Source organism: Pleurodeles waltl, chromosome 1_2 (genome assembly GCF_031143425.1).
Source record: "Pleurodeles waltl isolate 20211129_DDA chromosome 1_2, aPleWal1.hap1.20221129, whole genome shotgun sequence".
Classification (NCBI taxonomy): domain Eukaryota; kingdom Metazoa; phylum Chordata; class Amphibia; order Caudata; family Salamandridae; genus Pleurodeles; species Pleurodeles waltl.
In genome coordinates this window covers 74,430,869-74,451,946 of record NC_090437.1, presented here as the reverse complement: position 1 = coordinate 74,451,946, position 21,078 = coordinate 74,430,869, and the positions used below count along the sequence as shown (strand labels likewise).

Sequence of the window (21,078 nt, the reverse complement as noted above, 5' to 3'; positions counted from 1 at the left end):
AATAGGGGATATTTAGAGCTGATGGAGCAAACTTGCAGTAAAAGTACAAAGCAATCCGCAATGCTGCGACTGAATTAAAGTAAAGGAAATTGAGTAGTGAAAAGAGCATAAATCTGTCACTTGTCGAGTGTTTGTCTCAGTCTAACAGCACTTTCTTTCAAATACTTTCAACCATTGTAAAACAACACGCAAATTAGCATTAATCCCAATTTTAAATACATAATTCCTCTTCTCTTTTACAGAACAGCCAGCAGCATCTAGATTTCTGAAGTGGTGCAAATTCGCCCATCAAACTGTCCTATTAACCTACAGCAGTAGGACTTACTAGGGCGAGACTGGGCGGGGATTGTGGGCGAACAGTTCAAAACACACACCTCCGCAAACCACCTAACTAGCAGATTGAACTGAAACAGATCAGGTACTAGGAAGGTCAATGTTATTTGCTGCCAGATTAATAAATTTTATAGAATGTTTATTCCTTGTAATCACAAACTAATATTTGCAATAAAAGCGCCACCATTTTCCATAATTCCCACGAAACTTAAATAGGTGTTAAATATCTTATGAACAGAATTCACCACCATACAGCAAAGCAGCAATCACTAGAACTAACGGTAGCGTGCCAACCTTCTGAACTGGAGTGGAGGAGGTAAAGAAGACATGGCCTAACTCCCCAGTACACTCACAGAAATACAAGGCCTAAGGCATCCTGCCGTACGATGCTGACCACCAAACAACTTTCTGCAACTACTGGGCCTTTGAGGAAGTCACCCTGGCTGGGTGAAAATTCTAAAAGTTCCTTCAAACTTATTTCACCTAATAACCCCAGGATTAATGGTAAGGTGATGTCAATTCAGATAGTTAGGGGCAAATAACGGTGAGGGGCAATGTCTTGAGAGAGTCACTGAAGATTATTAACACTGTCCTTAAAACCACAACTGGAGCCGCTGCGTAGGCAGTTAAACCTGTGGATTACACACCCGAGCAGAACCAGAAGTCAGTAGAAAGAGACACCAAAGTTTAAGAATTCAGGAGCGCCAGCGTTGAGAATATGAAGGTGTGGCTGAATCTGGAAGCCTTGGTAAATCAGCTGAGAGGTGCATTTCTACAATGAATGGGTGTGCTATCCTCAGTTCTTGCTGAAAACCTACGTGAAGAGAAGAGGGGTATTGGGTCACCTGTTTAAAGCGGAGGTAACAGGTGCTCAGCCAGGACAGGCTGCCGAGAAGCACAATTACAGCTTTTCTGTGGGTGGTGGAACTGGCAGACAAAGTGCTACAATCAGCAATAGAACCGCAGGTAGAGTTCAATGGTGAGCACAGCCTTTTGTTGTTCCCTGACCTCAGCCCAGAGACTAGGAAACGGAAAGAAAAAACTTCTGGGCCCTAAAAAGAAGTGAAACAATCTGAAAATAGTGGCAATTTTGGGGTACTCCGTACAGTTTAAGGTACATCAACGAGTAAGAAACTCTCCTTCAGCCAGGTGAAGGCAGCCAGATATTTTTTGTCAAACATGAAGGGTGAAAAGCAGAAAAACTATCAAGACCATGGGAAAGCCATGAGAAGTGGTCCGCTGGCGACAGGTTGTTTTCTTTGGCGCCTCAGGCTAGTTATTCCAGGAAGGACAGAGGGTTATGCCATTGGGAACTGGATTCCTTTATGTCACAAATTGCGACAGCAAAGTTTTCTGTCACCACTTATGTCCCTTTCCTCCAAGTGGCAGGTGACCGGTCTCTTGTCATTTCCCGTGGGCTCCACTGTGAGTACAGAAGGGTGGTGGTGACACGGTGGAGGTGCTTTGTAAACTGTGTCTACATGTGGACACTGCACGGCTATTGTGCTGTCGTCAAGGGAGGCTACGTCATTTACCTTAGATATGTAAAGCACTCGAGCTACACCAGTTTTTAAACTAAAATGCAGATGTTAACATGGCACTAGTCGTTCACGTACTGGACCTAAGGAACACTTCGTCAATGGTGCTAGACATACTGGTGTAAAAATGGCACCTTTAAAACACAGATGCAATGTCATCGGACTAAACTAAAATGTGGCTAATTGTTTGTCACTGGTGCCTTACAAACACGGGGTAAATGCCCCATGCACCCCAGGCATTGCAAAGAGAGGCTGCCATGCCAGCGTCCACATCTGGAACATGGTAGTGGCGTTTTACAAATGTCGATCCTGGCAGTGTCTTCACTGTATTCTAATGTAAATAACGCCATCGTCGAGAACAGCCTTTGAGAGCTGCAACCTGTGTGCAGTGAGCTGCCCGCCCCTGGGCACCGCACTCTGGACCACATTTGCCTCGGTTACCGCCTCTTAAAGGATGGTATATCTGGCAATAGTCTGGCTTGAGAGAGCATCAGACTGGCAAATGATGCATGGTATGGTTAGCAACATCCTGGACTATTTATCAATGTGTACTAAAATGATCCTGGCATTTGAAGACTGCCACCTGGCACATAATAGCATCGATTCTGGTACTGCTTTATTTTCTGGCAGGAAATTCGAACTGGCTATTAACTTGACCATCAACTTTGCGGCCACTATGTCCTGGGGCAGTATTTCACAGAAGCATGGTTTTCTAGGCAGCGTGTCATTGTTGGCTTCCTCTTACAGTAAGGACATTTCACGCACTATTCTTGTGGCATTCTTGTTTGCATGATCTGGATCTATATTTTGGACCGGGCAAGTAATCGGAAGTAGTTACACCATTTGCTGCTACAGAGAACAACTGATCCTAGCCATGGCAGCACTACCTAAGCCACGGAATATTTCAATAGCTTCTCTTTAGAGCGGCCATGCACTTGCCAGCTGGGCAGCTCGACTTTTCAGGGCAGAGCGCTGGCACTGGCTGGCAGTCTCAGTAGGAGAGGCCAATAACAATGTGCACGGAGTTTGAACACCTCCCTCCCTTTGTCTCCTGGGTAGGCAGAATAAACGAATGAAAGGTGGTACTCGTGTAACTCGGATCTACGACAGAGAAGCTGCGATCAATCAAGTGATCGCCACTGCCCGAGCTGTACAAAGCTCTCTGAAGTTTCTTGTACATCTCAGCATAAGGTAGTATCATTTGTGTCTACAGTCAGACAAGGAGTGCATCCCTCGTGATGGTGGCCAACATTCCCGGTCTGGCTTCTGCTATAAGGCGACAGTGCCAGCATCTAGGACCGACATATGGGTCTCTACATCAACACTACATCTACCTTGAAACTAGTGTCTTAATAGACAAGAGGCGTGAATTCCTTCCAAACGAGGCTCAGCAGCTAAATCAAAGCATCCTCTTTCTACTGCTCACCAGACTAACCGCCATGCAAAGCAAGGCTTTATAACAGATACATAACGTTTATCCTTTGTGCCTGCTCAGTAGCTGGTTGCTTTCTTTCTGCAAACTCGCTCTCAGCTCCTTTACTGCACCTTACATGCCGGAATGGGAATTGCTTTCCACGCCACTGTTCCTCTGTGGCACCCGGGTGTAGAGTTAATGGTAACGGCTTTTGTGCACCAAGGTGCCACTAAAGTGACAGTTTGATGCATAAATATTTTTTTGAGTACATTTTACGTCAGTGATTTGCAAACGTGCATTCATAAATTGATTTACTTAGATTTGTGGGAGACTCAAACATGCACGTGGAAGCTCCTGGGAAGCTCAGACACTAGTAGGTGCCCAAGAGCACTCCAGGAATTCTCTGAAAATTCCAAGAAAGCCCCAGCTTTAAAGCTAATCTTTAGTGTACAAGCAGGGGTGTACATCGTGCTCTGCAGCCGTGACTTCTATGCAACAGGTCGTATGTTATTTTGCTATCTTGGTCAATCGATTTTTTTCTGTTAATTATTTTTCCAAATAATTATTTTGATACTGGTCAGGGTGGGGGGGTGTATTTAAAATTTGACAAAAGTGCGAGATTCTCGGTATAAGATAATGTCAGAATTTTTCTTGTGCAAACAAGGAAGCTCTGACTGTGCCTGGTAAAATTGTCCTGAAGATGCGACTGACCTAAATGATGAAACGAAAGGATCGCTGAATTCAATTCTGCATCAAACTCCTGCTTTCTGTAATTTTTTAGCACAGCTCACCATTAATACCAAACCTTACCTTTTGTGTGCCTGCTTAGAGCAGGTGATTGCTAGTCAGTCATCAGATATATTCGGGTGTAAGCTGATACTAAAGCATAAACCTATTGATTAAAGATGATGATAATCGGAAACATTCCACAAAAGTATTTTTAAACCACATTTGCTAATATCCTGGGCACAGATAAGGTCCTTGAGTTGGCACAGTTTGACCCCTTTTAGCCTGCTCAATAACGTTCTCTCCGAATCCAGTTCACAAGAGAAGTCAGAATGATCTTAAAGGGTCTTTTGACATCTGCATTACTTTGGCTCGAATCTCTGAAGGGCCTAGGATAGAGTTGGTCATCTTTAGACATCTGTGCAACAAAATATTTTCTGACACCCCACTACTTTGGGAGACATGAAGACCTTGTAAAATGAGAAAGTTGGTTGAATCACTTTAGTAATTTCAGAGTCTTCTGAATCAAACATGTTTCTTATGTCGCAGCACAAATTAATGAAGCATTACTGCATGCACATATCAAAAAATAATTCAAGAGGTCCTGTGATCTATTACCTCTCATTACAACTACTGTTCTACACCAGCAGTTCTTAATCTGCCGACTTCTGTGGATCTCCCCTGAGTCACAAGGGGAAGACCAGGAGCCCGGATAAACAATTTCTATTATTGAAACATCCAAACAATACACAAAAATACAGAAACACGCATTCAACAAACAAATATACAAATTATGGAATATTTTCTTTAATTCATAAAGAGTATTTCAAAATTCAGCTTTTTGTTTAAAATAAGAATCAATATATCAATGTATTGTTTGCCTCAAATGTATGCTCTTTTGGTAGGCGCATATCAGTGCTGCTTTAATTGAGTCACGAGTTGCCCTTACTAGATTCCGTTTGCTGTACTGGAACTGATCACACAAATCAACACATGGACATCAACTTAATTTTTAATTTCCAATTTCAAATTCCTTCATATATATATATATAGCGTTTTAAAACATTACATTTTTATTTGTTATGCACATGTACTCAATTAATCTGCTAATGTTATCCATTTTGTTAGCCTCAGCATCTTCCCTGTGTCCTAATACAGCCCAGTGTTCAAGAATTGCTAAAAGAACTAGGTGAGGAGCCCCCAGACTTTTCTGGGTAAATAGTATTATTTGTTCAAAAGTGTTTATTTCAGCTACCAGTGCCTGTTTTACTGTGGACTCTCTGTGTTCCAGGAAGCTTGGCCTTTTAAAGTGGTGATTTTTTCTTTTTAATTTTAGTTTTTGCTGTGACTGTGTGAATTACCTTGCTAGTTTGTGGCACATGACTTCATAACTCCCCCCCCCCTCTTTTTCTAAGTAAAAAGGCTACATACATCTTGCAGAGTGTGTTTTAGGAGACTGTTTTAATCTGGTTCTGGGATTTAAATTGTGTTTAGAAACTGTCAGCTCCCCCTGTTTTTTGCCTTTAAAAAAGCCACATTTCTCTGCGCGCAACCAGCAGTATTCCAGTGTTTGTTTTTCAAACAATCTCTCCCTTACCTGGACAGTAGACTCTGCTAGCTTGGAAGTGTGGATTCAGCCTGTCTGTATCCAAGGAGATTCTGACTAGAGCAGCAGCTGCCTCCTCCCAGGCCACAGGGATTGGACTTCAGTTAACTTGCTCTTTATATAAGTTCCTATTGGTTGTTGCAGATGTCGTTGTGATAGGTTGTTGTGGGGCTGGTCTTTCCATTGTTTGGTGGCTCCAGGGCTGGGGCTGTGATTGGTGGATAGGGCTGAGATTCTGATTGCCTGTTGGTTCTAGGGCTGTGATTGGTGGATAGGGCTGGGATTCTGATTGGTTGCTGGTCCTAAGGCTGGGGCGGTGATTGGTGGTCAGGATTATGGGTATGATTGGTGAGTAGGGCTGAGTCTCCCGTTAGTTGTTTGAATCAGGGTTAGAAATTAGATTGGTTAGGGTTAGGACCAGGTTCCTATTGGCCAGTAGGGCTATTTAAGCCTAGGACTCCGGGCGTCTCAGCCGGGGCGGAGAGGACAAGGGCAGTTGCCTGGTTGGGCCTGTTCAGGGCAGGTAGGGACTAGGGAATAGGACCAGAAATGCTGCCCAATTCACTACTGACCAGGATTGATTTCAGTCACTACACATCCATCAACATGCAAACACAATATCTGCAAAGATATCCAACTCATGCATCACAAACTGACGCAGACAGGTTTCTATGTCCCATCACCCAACACAATACCCATTATACAACACATAGCCTCCACAACTATAACAGTCAAACACCTGCATTCTCACAACAAACACTACTCTGCCCACCCCCACTAACACAACCTGCCATCACCCATACAACGCAAAACCACACTATACATTTCTCTCAGTCTCAGCCTTCCAGATACACACTCCCTGTTCATACTAACCAACAACACTATCCTCCGTTTGCTCCACACAGACCACCTTTCATCATAACAATGCCCAAACCCAGCCTTCCAATACACCATCTACAAACACCCTTCCCCTCCGTTCACCAATTACACACAACCATACAATCCCCACACTTCACTCCACCACACATATCACCTCTTCCAGTCATCACAACTAACACTAACTCCCCTGACACACATCCATCGCCTCTTACACACCTTGCACATTCATCTCCAAAACACATCAACACCACATCTAACACTCTAATTGCACTCACCAGCACTATCTCACATACAAATCCCTCACCAAAAACAACAACATCAATATCCCCTCTCACGACTCCCAAAAAAAATACAGACCACACACATCAGCACTTCAAATCAACACTCACTCATTACACTTCTCGTCACACCCACTCCCACCCTCAGGACTACACAAAGAATACAAGTCCGTCCTATCCTTACCCCTACTTTCTCAATCTTCACAAACACCTACCACAAGCACCCCAACCCAGCAACTTTCATTCACTCGCCTCTCCTCCATTGCACAATTTAGAGCCTTACATCACGATCCACATGCTCCTCCACCACCCCTAACCCATACTCCATCCACACTAAACAGAAGCAAACAAAGTAAACAACATGCCACTCTGAACAACCTCGCATCCCCTTGTGTATTACATGATAAGACTACCCTACAAAAAACAGTACACTCTTTATGTCTTTCTCTGCCACCAAGTCCACCACACACAAACCCAACAAAATGCCTCCTTAACCTTCTGGAAGAGGAACACTATATTGAAAAGCAAGACTATGGTGAGCCTCACACAGTTATCACAACTAACAACACTCCTGTTTCAAGCTCATATTATAATACTTACCCTTCTCCTAAACAAAACACTACCACCATTAACACACCTTTTCTAAACTGCCAGCTCATAAATGCTCGATCACTCTAAAAAAACAAGCACCACATCTACGACCTGCTCACAGACACACAACCTGACTTACTATTCATAACGGAATCCTGGTTGGGAGATGACATGGCCCCGGTGTTGCACGAAGCCCTTCCCCCCCGGGCTATCAATCCATCACACAAAACTGTATAGGCAAGAGAGGAGGTGGACTAGCTTTTATATTCAAACAGGCAATAAACCTCAGAAAAACAGACAACATTTCCATACAAGGTTGTGAAGCCCTCCTCACCAGATGCCACCCTACTCCAACTTCCTCCTGTAACTTTCTCCTCCTTTACAGGCCTCCACCTAACAACTCCACATTCCCAGATGCTTTTCTAGAAACAGTCTCAAACCTTATTACACTATACTCCAACCTATGCATTCTTGGGGATCTAAACATTTGGTTTGACAAACCCAATATGCCCCATCCAAAAGCTATCATCACTGGCCTAGTCGCATTGAACCAACATCAGAATGTACACAATCCCACACACAACGCTGGACACATCCTAGATGTAATTTTTGCTAAGCCTGAACTAGGTATCGTTCATAGCATCACGCCAATCACTTGGCAGACCACCATTTGATAACTTTCCGACATAAAACTCCACAAATCAACACACCCCACAACTACTTACATACATGCACCTATCGACCATGGAGCAAACTCAATTTTGATGACTTAGAAACACAACTAACAGCCAACACAGATCTAGATACAATAAATTATGTGCCAAAAGTGAGTGGCTACAGGAAGCTTTTGATATCCTAATACCACTCAGAAAAACTGTAGACCTGAAAAAGGCATACATATGACCGTTATTAAAGAAAACGAACCTAGACCCGCAAGACCCCAACTACAGACCAATCACAAATGGGCCTTTCCTGGGCAAATTGATAGAAAGAGCAGCATTCGCCCAGATGTCACAATTCATTAATGACTATTCTATATTTTCAGACTTCCAAACTGGATCCCGCCCACGAAGAGGCACTGAATCGGCACTCATAGCAATCTGGGATGATCTTAAAAACACAGTCGACCGCAATGGAGTTGCTGCACTACTTCTCTCGGACCTCTCGGCTGCCTGTGATACGGTTGATAATGACACCCTAATTCAAAGACTCCACGAAGCCAGCATACAAGGGACTGCTCTTGACTGGATTACATCCTATCTTCAAAAAAGATCTAATATCATCTACTCGCCCCCCTTCTCCTCCAAACCCTACCTCACAAAAGCAGGGGTCCCCCAAGGATCAATCATCTCACCTTTGCTTTTCAAAATCTACATGATATCATTATCAGAACTGATCAATTATTTCCATCTCACATGCTACAACTATGCGGATGACACACAAATACTACTTAAATTAGAATGCCCCAAAAACATTGAAAACTCAGAAATCTTCAGTTGCCTCAGAGCCGTTCATCAGTGGATGACCTGGAGCCATCTCAAACTAAATACCTCCAAAACAGAAATACTCATATGTGGTGACTGGAAAAGTTATGACCCTCTGTGCGTCTGGCCTGACTATCTCGGACCACCTCCTCAATTATCCAAGGAAGTTAAAAACCTTGGAATCACCATGGATTCCAAGTTAACTATGAATGCCCACGTGGACAAATTAGCACAAACAAGCTTCATCACCTTGAAGACTCTACGACGCATCTTCCCCCACCTCGGATTTCCACACAAGGTGCAAGCTACTATCTCGCTTGTACTATCCAAACTGGATTATGCCAATGGCCTCTACCATGGATCATCTCTATCTATTATGAAAAAACTACAACGTATTCAGAACTCCACAGCCAGGCTACTACTACATGTAAAGCCGCAAGCCCACATCTCCCCTGCCTTGAGAGCACTACACTGGTTACCCGTTGCCAGAAGATGCACTTTCAAGCTGCTTTGTATCACCCACAAAGCTATACATGGAACAGGACCGCTTTTTATCAGAAACAAAACAACCAAATACATCCAACAAAGAAACCTCCGCTCAAGATTGGCACCCCGCCCCAGATCACCACCATACAAGAAAAAGACTATAGGTGGTACATCCTTCTCCGGTCAAGCAGCCAAACTATGGAATTCATTACCCCCAACTGGAAGAGCCACAGATAACTTTGTCTTCAGAAAACTACTCAAGAGTTGTCTCTTTCCTTCATAACCACCATATTCAAACAACTATGGACTGCATATGCCTATGTTGATAAATATTTTTTCTGATTATGTGTCTATTTCCAGTTAAGTATAGTTCTTTAGAAAATATGTATTGCTACTATGTCATGACAATAAAATACACACACAATCTTTAAACCTGTTTGACTAAGTATATTTACCCATGGTTCTAATTATGTATTGTATGTACATATATGTGTGCATATGTGTGTGTATTCATGTGTGTATTCATGTGTGTATGTATGTATGTGTGATGTTTGTGGGTCATTGCATGGCTCCTGGGTGGGTTATACTAGATAGCTATGAATCCCTGCTCTCATCACACTTATCTACCCATCATCATATGTCATGTCTCTAACATGACTCATCCCAAATCCATTCTACTACTCTCATCTCCTAAATAACTCTGCCTAAGCTCTTCCCTCCGCTTCCACATCGAACTCTCCAAACCTCACTCTACTACCATGACCTCCCAAACAACCCTACTAAATTCACCCTCATTTTTCTCAACCTGCTACTATGATCTCCCTAACCCTTCCACAGACTCTTCCCTCCTCCATCCCCCTTTACTCATCCCAAGCCTTTGGGATGAGTAAATGAGGGATATACTCCCAATTAACACTTCTGGATTTCTTTCCTCCTACACCCCTCCATTACTACAATCAATCTAACTAAAATTCTCATATCCGCGGCTCAAATTAACTCATAATAATACTAAAACTGTACTCATATTTCCCAATACTAATCCATCACTAATTCTTGTTGGGTTCTGGAGTAGCATGCTACTCGCCGAAAAGCGTTTTGACTCCTCGTCAGGGGTAGTAAGCGCTATATAAATACTATTACAATACAATTTTACAAACAGCTGGAGGCCCACCAAAGGTAGGAGGGTCCTCAAACCACAACTTAAGAATCACTGCCATAGACAACTGTCAATGACTAGGGTTACCAGATCACACAATGTCATGGGGCGTTCCTTTTACAAATTATTTTCATCGGGCACCTGAGTCCAAATTAAACAACAGTAACACAAAACTACACACCAGGTTGTGAAGTGTAACAACAGGACAGAACATGGCATCACATAGCGGTCCTTGTAATGGCAGATAAACCTTAATTAGGCAGTGTGGCACATTTCAGAGTGCACTGACCCAGAACAAATGGGCCCCGACAGCAGAGACAACAATCCATTTCTAGTTTAAATCCCAGTTAGTACTTTCAACTGTGCGTGCATTCTGCAGCTTCACACCACACTTTCGCTACTAAGCTGCTTCGCACTGCACGATCACTGTCCACCTAACGCCGTGAAAGCGTGACATAGAAGACGATCTGTTCATAGAAGGACCACAGATATCTTGTTTTGTCAACCCTGCATCCAAAATCAAGTTAAGATGTTAGCCAATGTTGCCGAATGTCCAAACACAACCCTGATACGGTGCATTTGAACTGCAAGAAAGTTGTATGTCCCACAAATCATTGCTTTAGCATAGTTTTATACTTGTATTCAGAGGGAAGGACCGTGCAACTTAATGTGAGGGTTGGTAATTAATCACAATTAAGAAATCCAATGGTGTAAATCATAAACAATATAAAATTACAATAAAAATATATTTGAAGTGTGGCAGTGGCGCATGATGCACATAGAGAGAAACAGTAAATGGAGATGAGCAGTTATCAGTAAGATATTTTTGCGAGTGGTCACGTAATTGCGATTGGACATAAGAGCAGCTATAGACTCCATTAGAATTATGCGATCCACTGAAACACCACAAATATGTTTGCTTTCACCAGGAGAATTCAGTTCCTGAAAACTGCTGAAATCGCTGGGTAAAATCTGGGGCAATAAGAATTACCATGGGCACTTGACCCAGTGCGCATACTTATACTCCCAGTAATTCCACATTTCTTAGAGATCTCTCAAACAGTCCGAATTGAGGTGGGCTGGATGTTCCCCACTGAGGGAGTTGCAGGCTACGCAGGTATCAGTAAGTACAGGAGTAGGGAAGTACTGGCTTATTCCCAAGGTATTCACAAAGAGGCCCTCAATAATGTCTTAAATTTTTATATCTTTATTTGAAAACGCCTATTTATCAGGCCAACAATCATTTGTTCAAGCAAAAATCAACCCACAGGAAAAGCTGAGCTAGAAGAAACAGAGTCTAGGAGTAGATGCTTCAGAGTCAATGCCCCTTCTATTATGCAACTCACTCCCACAACTCGTTCACTAAATCTGTGCTGGATATTATTCAACAACCTTCCAGTTCCTTAGGTACCCAGTCCAAGATGTCAAACTGCATGTGCAGATGTACTATGGATGATATGTATGCATTCCAACATCATCATCAAACCAAGATGCTTCACTTTGAAGTTGTTACTCTATCTATAAATTGAGTTGATTCTTGTTTGCATTTATATATTAATTTGGATTGGTAAACTCTGTTTGGAGATAAATAAAATGGTACAACTTAAATTGGACTAAGTGGTAAGTATAGATGATGTTGGGGGAATAACAGAATGGGATGATGAGTAATTTGGTTTGATTGGTTTCATTTGTATTATTTTAGGGGTCCCTATCGGGTAGTCCTGAAGAAGACCCGTGGAGGAGCTTTTGAGTTTGGCCCAAGAGCGTAAAGGGGGTCGAAACGTCGACGATGATGCTCTAGCATGTTGCTGTATGGATGAAGGACTAAAATGGCAATTTAATGCCTTTTGAATTAAGGATTGGTTGAATGCATAAAAAGATCAACAGGCTCTGTATATGTTGTAGTATTTGCTATATTAGATGGTTATGAGATTCAGTATCTCTGGTTTCCTATTCTGAACACGAGCACTTGATCTTTGCACTTTTTCTGTCCTTCTATTTTAGGGTGTTGCGATAGGGACTCTTTTTGATTTGTTATGATTGTGTTTTGTGTATATATAATAATAAAGTAAGTTTTTTTTAACTGTATCTATACCCATTCTGTTTGTCACTGTAAGACAATCGGTTTGTTAAAAATGTGTTCTCCTATGGGGACATTGTAGTATATGTAATCCAGTTTTATAACAGCAGTTTCATCCAAACTATTCACTAAGAATGGTAACTGCAGCAGACAAGCATTCCTTTAGGGTGCAGTCAGAACTAAATTAGTACCAGTGGTTAAAGGAGGTGGGTACCGCTATTGCTTTCTTGGGACTGGGATTTCTTTTTTCATCGTCAGATTTTTTACCCCAGGGCAAGACGGAGAAAAGAGGCAAAGAAAAATATGAAAACAGCGGTAGATGGCTAGAGAAAGGATGATAAAGAACATGAAAGAGTGGGTTAAAGACATAGAAAATGTAGTAAGGTGGAATAAAGATAAGAGAGGGAGGGGTATGTGGCCAAAGGCTAGAGCTGCCAACTTTGGAACTGGGGAAGTTCGAGTTTGAGCCTTGGCTCCATGCCCGATGGTTGTGGATACTTCACTTGCCTAAAAGAAAGTGTAATGTAATATGGTGATCGTGTAAAGTGCTCCAGTGCCCTTCAGCCAAGTTCAAAAAAAAAATCAGGACTAGTCAGCCTTGCTTTTTGGCAACCATGGCAAAAGCAGGGGTGTGCTCCTGAGAATAACTGTTGACCTCGGAACTGATTTTTTTTTTTTATTTTAGAAATTAAACAATGGGTTCAGGTAGCATTTGCTACTTATTGTCTGTGAACTGCATTGTCTTCAGGACACTGAGAAAAAAGAATGGGTAGACGGACAGAACAGACACCCGAAGATTACACTTTTGCAAAGATTGCTGTACTCACTTAGGCAGAAATTATGTTCCCTTTTCTAAGAAAGCAAATGCCGACAAAGTACTTTTCCTGTGTGTATTTAGAGTGCCCATACACCAATGACGCATGCACAGCCAGCAACCTTGGTGCCAAGAGGGAACAGAAGCCTCCATTTGGGCACAGAAAAGGCTTTTAATTCGACAGCCCTCCAAAATCTTTATTATTAATTTTGTAAGGCTGCCTGCATGCATAAAACACAAGTGCATCTTCTAAAACCACAGACAAAAATGAGCCAACCCGAGGAGAATCTAAACAGACAAGCGTAACTAAAGGGATGCTGGGTTGCAGCAGGTAGCTGTGGTTGTTCATTACGAAGGCAGCGCTTATGCCAAGGAGTAAAAAAAAAAAAAAAAACCTCGTGTAAACCAAGACAATTAATAAAGATCCATGAAGTTTAGCTTTCATTTTTAATTATCCCCTGCTTGCTGAAAGGATAAGCTATTTAGAACAGTGCATTCCAGAAAAAGAAGGTATCCTCAATCTACTATCATCACAGACTTCATGTATTTTTGTTCGAGATGCTCTGTCGATTTCTTTAAAGCCTACATCAAGGTAAAAGTCCTCTCAGCATTGCAATTATCCTGGCATCCTTGGTCAAGAAATCTTACGAAACTCAGTCAACATAACGTCTGCCAATGACTGCAGCATATCCAGCAGATGCACTATTGATGGCTTGCCGTCCTCTTCAAAACCATTTTTACCCGTCTTATTGATAATAAAGTTGGTAAATCCACTCCAAGCGAAGGACAAGAACAACTACATCAGTCCAATTGTGTTAAGAAAATGCAAATGTCTAACTGACCCAAGTTTTTCCAGAGGCCTTCTTTTCACCTTCCCTTGCAGAATCCTCTCACGTCTGTTTTCCCAGCACTTTTTGCCAGGATGACTGCAAAAGGATACTTTTTTTCCGTTGCCAGTTACAGTAAAAATGTGGCAAGCAAGCACCCTCCCACCACTAAACACCAAATGCAAGGAGGCACCCTCCACCTAACACCTGATGCTTTAGTTGAAGGATCCAAAAGCAATGCCCATTTTTGGATACTTAGCAAGCTGGCGCCACAACAACAGACAATGGAACAATCTGCAGCGCGCAGAGGCTGTCACAGTACTTAAATTGTCAAGGCAATTTTGTCAACTGATTTGGTTAATAGCTGCAGCAAAATACTAAGTGTGACAGGGTAATTGATAGCGCTTTCTAAAAGCTCATGCACTGATAAATATTATACAAGCTAAAACGCCAATTCACATTCAGATCATAAATCAAAATGATAGCATTGCTCTTTTTTGTGAAGACCAAAAACATACACAACAGGCAAACGAATCAAATGCTCTGTGTTATTTATTAAATGTGCTAAACTGAGAAGGTTTTGCCATCTAGGTTTACAGCATTCTCTTGATCTATGCAGAGATTGCAAACGTTAATCTATGTTTCTACAAAAGTGCCCAATACAGCTGTTTAACCTTTTCTGAAGCACCTTATTTTTTGTGCCTAATTATGGAAATCAGAAGCTGGAAGATAAACTGATTCACCAAGAATCACAGTTTACCTCACTGTAATAGCTAATCTGCAATATCTCGGCCACCCGTGGTTTCACCTTTCCCTATTAGTGTATTTTTATTGCTTTCCCAGAACCTAGCCCTGTCAGTGCCAGAATTCCGCTTCAGTCTGTGGCTAAATAAAGGACATATATATTCTTATAAATCCATCCAGTGAAAGCATCTGCCTGAGGTATGAAAGAATGTTAACTCCTTATTATTCAGCTTGAAAACCAAAGAACACTATATTGCAAAAATGTGTGTATTATAATCACACGGCTTGCGAATCCAGGCCATAGACAGCAGTGGCTTGCTCTGCCTCATGTCAAGAGAATCCACCTGCCATGCCAGGTCTGTTATAGTTCTAGAGAGATAAAGAAAGGCTCGGACAGACTACGTCATTCTGCACATTCCTGAACAGCTATATCAAACATGATGGCTACCAACCTGGAGCTGAAGACTTTCTCAGAACGCACTTTATCCCTCGGAAAAATTATTTTCAAATAGTTCCTCCCTGGGACCAAAAACATGAAAAGATGTGGTGAGGTAAAGGACAAAGGGTGACTTCAGGGGGAAAACAAAAGCTGCATAGTTCAACTTGGTCACATAGTCATTGCATTTCTTCAACCTACAAAACAAGGGTGCAGCAGATAACACGTGCTTTGTGCATTACCCTGCGCTGGGCATGTTAGGGATGGTTGTCAGCACGCGTAAAGCATAACAGTCTGCCCAACAGACAGGATTTCCTGCCCAGTATAACCGAAGCAGATGGGCCCAAATAGGATTTGGACCAAACTTGTTGAGGTAGATCAGCCCTACTCCAATGTCTAAAACATTGTAGTGAGACAAGACGTATATCTATTTAGAACTGGAACCAGTACATCACAAGATAGCACGGTTTGAGGCACACTTGCATCAGACTGAACATGTACTATCCTAGAAAGAACATGTAGGCAAGTATTTGATAAGGATTTTACTGTCTGAAAGTAGACTCTGCACTGCTGTTCAATTGTCTTGCAACCCATTCTCAGGTACCATCCTTTGCTAGGAGCAACTCTCCGCTGCCACCTTTCTTCTATACAACCGCTATGATATAGGATGGTTCACAGAGAATGTTTGTTTACCAGATGACCATTCATAGACTCCCCACATTCCTACTTATTGATATTAAAGGGACTGAGATAGGTTACCTGTGTGCCCAAGAGGTAAACACCACAGGTCACTGGACCTCATCCAGGGGCATACACTGAAGCAACGATAGACATCACGAGCCCTCCCTAGGGATGTAACTTTTAATGGGAGAGGAGGGTATTTTTAACCAGACCCGAGTAGTCTGAGAATTATACAGACAATTTTTTTCCCCCGGCTATTCATAAAGTAGAGCTTAGTACACACGGAGGAAAAAGTCAGGTATCCATCTGTGGCCCAGATGCCATTGTGGCTGCTGCAATGTGCTGGGAGAAGTGTTCAGGTTTCATGATTGCAGGGCCAATAACAGGAGGACCAGAATATCTTGGGGTTCTATAACTCGGTCCCATTGCTACATGCACTTGAGCCCCACTGTCTGCACCAGTCTGCACAGGATAGAGCGCAGATTCCGCAGCATTCAGTGACGGTGGAAGTTCATCGAAAGCTATTTTGAATTATACTGATTTACACAATTAGGAAAGGAAAAGCAGAACTTAAGAGAACCGCTCCCTTTCATTCAGAGATTTGCATCCCTTCGGTAACCTCTGTGCTATTGATGCAATTTGTAAAACATGTAAAACGAGCGCTTGGCAGCTTGAATATGTACCTAGATGCGTCCTTGAAAAAGGACTGTTTTGCCAGTGAGTGATATCATTAACATTAACGGCAAACCGGGAGGGGGCACGCAGCAGCGGGGAATAGTTCACGGCAAGTCTCCCAGGAGAAAGCACATTGGCTTTATAACCATCACAAAGTGACAGGTAAATGCAGGCATTATATGTTCTACAATCGGTGCAGCCCATGGATTGTGCTGATGCGGCCTGACAGCAGAATGCTTAGCACAGAGCCAGCGCCGGTCAGATCACAGAGGATGCCGCGAATAGGAAGCTATCGGGTCACATTTCACTCAGGCCGCACCCTGATGGCTGGTGGGGGTAGCGCCTGCACAGGAGACCCCAAGGCAACAATCACAGCTGCGGCTAGAGCTCCCAACAAAAACACAGTGGGGCCTCACACTGATCCACAAACAGCAAGGACACTATGTATTTAGTTTTAGGAGTCCAGTCATAGCTGTGCTTGTGACAATGCGTGCAGTCGTTTTTAGCATGGAGGAGACAGACGCATCTCCCCTTTAATAAAACAACAGCCTTTCTGTTAACCCCTTCGCTGCCAGGCCTTTTCCCCCTCCTGTGCCGAGCCTTTTTTTGGCTATTTGGAGCAGTTCGCGCTTAGGCCCTCATAACTTTTTGTTCACATAAGCTACCCACGCCAAATGTGCGTCCTTTTTTTCCCAACATCCTAGGGATTCTAGAGGTACCCAGACTTTGTGGGTTCCCCAGAAGGAGGCCAATAAATTAGCCAAAATAGTGTGAAAATTTCGTTTTTTTTTTTAAAAGTGGGAAAAAGGGGCTGCAGAAGAAGGCTTGTGGTTTTTTCCCTGAAAAGGGCATCAACAAAGGGTTTGCGGTGCTAAAATCACCAGCTTCCCAGCTTTCAGGAACAGGCAGACTTGAATCAGAAAACCCAATTTTTCAATACAATTTTGGCATTTTACTGGGACATACCCCATTTTTACGATTTTTTGTGCTTTCAGCCTCCTTCCAGTCAGTGACAGAAATGGGCATGAAACCAACGCTGGATCCCAGAAACCGCAACATTTCTGAAAAGTAGTCAGATTTTCGAAAGCAATATACCGTTACGTCTGCTGGACTCTTCTGGTTGCGGGGATATATAGGGCTTGTAGGTTCATCAAGAACTCTAGGTACCCAGAGCCAATAAATGACCTGCACCCTGCAGTGGGTTTTCATTCTATGCCGGGTATACAGCAATTCATTTACTGAAATATAAAGAGTAAAAAATAGCTATCAAGAAAACCTTTGTATTTCCAAAATGGGCACAAGATAAGGTGTTGAGAAGCAGTGGTTATTTGCACATCTCTGAATTCCGGAAGGCCCATACTGGCATGTGATTTACAGGGCATTTCGCAAATAGACGTCTTTTTTACACACTGTCTTACATTTGGAAGGGAAAAATGTAGAGAAAGACAAGGGGCAATAACACTTGTTTTGCTATTCTATGTTCCCCCAAGTCTCCCGATAAAAATGATACCTCACTTGTGTGGGTAGGCCTAGCGCCCGCGACAGGAAACGCCGCAAAGCGCAACGTGGACACATCCAAATTTTTGAAAGAAAACAGAGGTGTTTTTTGCAAAGTGCCTACCTGTAGATTTTGGCCTCTAGCTCAGCCGGCACATAGGGAAACCTACCAAACCTGTGCATTTCTGAAAACTAGAGACCTAGGGGAATCCAAGATGGGGTGACTTGTGTGGCTCGGACCAGGTTCTGTTACCCAGAATCCTTTGCAAACCTCAAAATTTGGCTAAAAAACACATGTTCCTCACATTTCTGTGGCAGAAAGTTCTGGAATCTGACAGGAGCCACAAAGTTCCTTCCACCCAGCGTTCCCCCAAGTCTCCCGATAAAAATGATACCTCACTTGTGTGGGTAAGCCTAGCGCCCGTGACAGGAAACGCCCCAAAGCGCAACGTGGACACATCCAAATTTTTGAAAGAAAACAAAGGTGTTTTTTGCAAAGTGCCTACCTGTAGATTTTGGCCTCTAGCTCAGCCGGCACCTAGGGAAACCTACCAAACCTATGCATTTCTGAAAACTAGAGACCTAGGGGAATCCAAGATGGGTGACTTGTGCGGCTCGGACCAGGTTCTGTTACCCAGAATCCTTTGCAAACCTCAAAATTTGGCTAAAAAAACACATGTTCCTCACATTTCTGTGGCAGAAAGTTCTGGAATCTGAGAGGAGCCACAAATTTCCTTCCACCCAGCGTTCCCCCAAGTCTCCCGATAAAAATGATACCTCACTTGTATGGGTAGGCCTAGCGCCCGCGACAGGAAATGGCCCAAAACACAACGTGGACACATCACATTTTTTCATAGAAAACAGTGCCTACCTGTGGATTTTGGCCTGTAGCTCAGCCGGCACCTGGGGAAACCTAGAAAACCAGCGCATTTTTGAAAACTAGAAACCCAGGGGAATCCAAGATGGGGTGACTTGCGGGGCTCTGACCAGGTTATGTTACCCAGAATCCTTTGCAAACATCAAAATTTGGCCAAAAAACACTTTTTCCTCTCATTTCAGTGACAGAAAGTTCTGGAATCTGAGAGGAGCCATAAATTTCCTTCCACCCAGCGTTCCCCTAAGTTTATCGATAAAAATGGTACCTCACTTGTGTGGGTAGGCCCAGCGCCCACGAAAGGAAATGGCCCAAAACACAACGTGGACACAACATATTTTTTCACAGAAAAAAAAGAGGCGTTTTTTGCAAAGTGCCTACCTGTGGATTTTGGCCTCTAGCTCAGCCGGCCCCAGGAGGGGGCAGAAATGCCCTAAAATAAATTTGACCCCCCCGCCCCCCAAACCCCCACCTGCCCGGGAGCGACCCTTGCTTACGGGGTCGCTCCCCATACGTGACATTGGCGCCAAAAAACAAATCCCCGGTGCGTAGTGGTTTCTGCCCCCCTGGGGGCAGATTGACATAAAATCGGCCAATCTGCCCCCAAGGGGGGCAGAAATGGTCTAAATACAATGTGCCCCCCAGGGGAGCGACCCTTGCCTGATGGGTCGCTCCCCATCTCTAAAAAAAAAAAAAAAAAAAACACAAAAAAATTTGCCCTGGCGCTTAGAGGTTTCCTCCCCCCCCCGAGGGCAGATCGGCCTAATAATAGGCCGATCTGCCCCCCCTGCCTAAAATAAATTTGCACCACCAACCCCCCCCCCCCCCCCCCCCCCAGGAGCGACCCTTGCCTACGGGGGTCGCTCCCCCTGCGTGACATTGGCGCAAATAAACAAATCCCCGGTGCCTAGTGGTTTCTGCCCCCTTGGGGGTAGATTGACCTAAAGGGCAGAAATGGTCTAAATACAATTTGCCCCCCAGGGGAGCGACCCTTGCCTGATGGGTCGCTCCCCATCTCTAAAAAAACAAACAAAAACAAAAAAAACACAAACAAAAATTTGCCCTGGCGCCTACAGGTTTCTGCCCCCCCTGCCTAAAATAAATTTGCACCACCAACCCCCACCCCCCCCCAGGAGCAACCCTTGCCTACGGGGGTCGCTCCCACTGCGTGACATTGGCGCAAATAAACAAATCCACGGTGCCTAGTGGTTTCTGCCTCCTTGGGGGCAGATTGACCTAAAGGGCAGAAATGGTCTAAATACAATTTGCCCCCCAGGGGAGCGACCCTTGCCTGATGGGTCGCTCCCCATCTCTAAAAAAAAAAAAAATTGCCCTGGTGCCTAGAGGTTTCTGCCCCCCCCTGGGGGCAGATCGGCCTAATAATAGGCCGATCTGCCCCAAGGGGGGGCAGAAATGGCCTAAAATAAATTTGCCCCCCCAACCCCCCTCCCAGGAGCGACCCTTGCCTACGGGGTCGCTCCCCCTGCGTGACATTGGTGCCAAAAAACAAATCCCCGGTGCCTAGTGGTTTCTGCCCCTTTGGGGGCAGATTGACCTAAAATCGACCAATCTGCCCCCAACGGGGCCAGAAATGGTCTAAATACAATTTGCCCCCCAGGGGAGCGACCCTTGCCTGATGGGTCGCTCCCCATCTGTAAAACAAAAAAACAAAAAAAATCCCTGGTGCCTAGTGGTTTCTGCCCCCCTTGGGGGCAGATCAGCCTAATCAAAATAGGCTGATCTACCCCCCAGGGGGGCAGAAATGGACTAAAATAATTCCCCCCCCCCCCTAGGGAGCGCCCTTGCCTAAGGGGTCGCTCCCCTTGCGTGAAATTCACGCAAAAAAAAAACTCCCTGGTGTCTAATGGTTTCTGCCCCACTTGGGGGCAGATTGGCCTCATCAAAATAGGCCAATCTGCCCCCAAGGGGGGCAGAAATGGCCTAAATATAATTTGCCCC

The 21,078-nt window shown here is 43.8% G+C and overlaps 1 protein-coding gene across 2 annotated transcripts in view; it reads right to left on the bottom strand.

Moving 5' to 3' along the window:
- Positions 1-21,078, bottom strand: part of SHB (SH2 domain containing adaptor protein B) — a 358,876-nt gene that overhangs the window by 186,443 nt on the left and 151,355 nt on the right. The window lies entirely within an intron of this gene.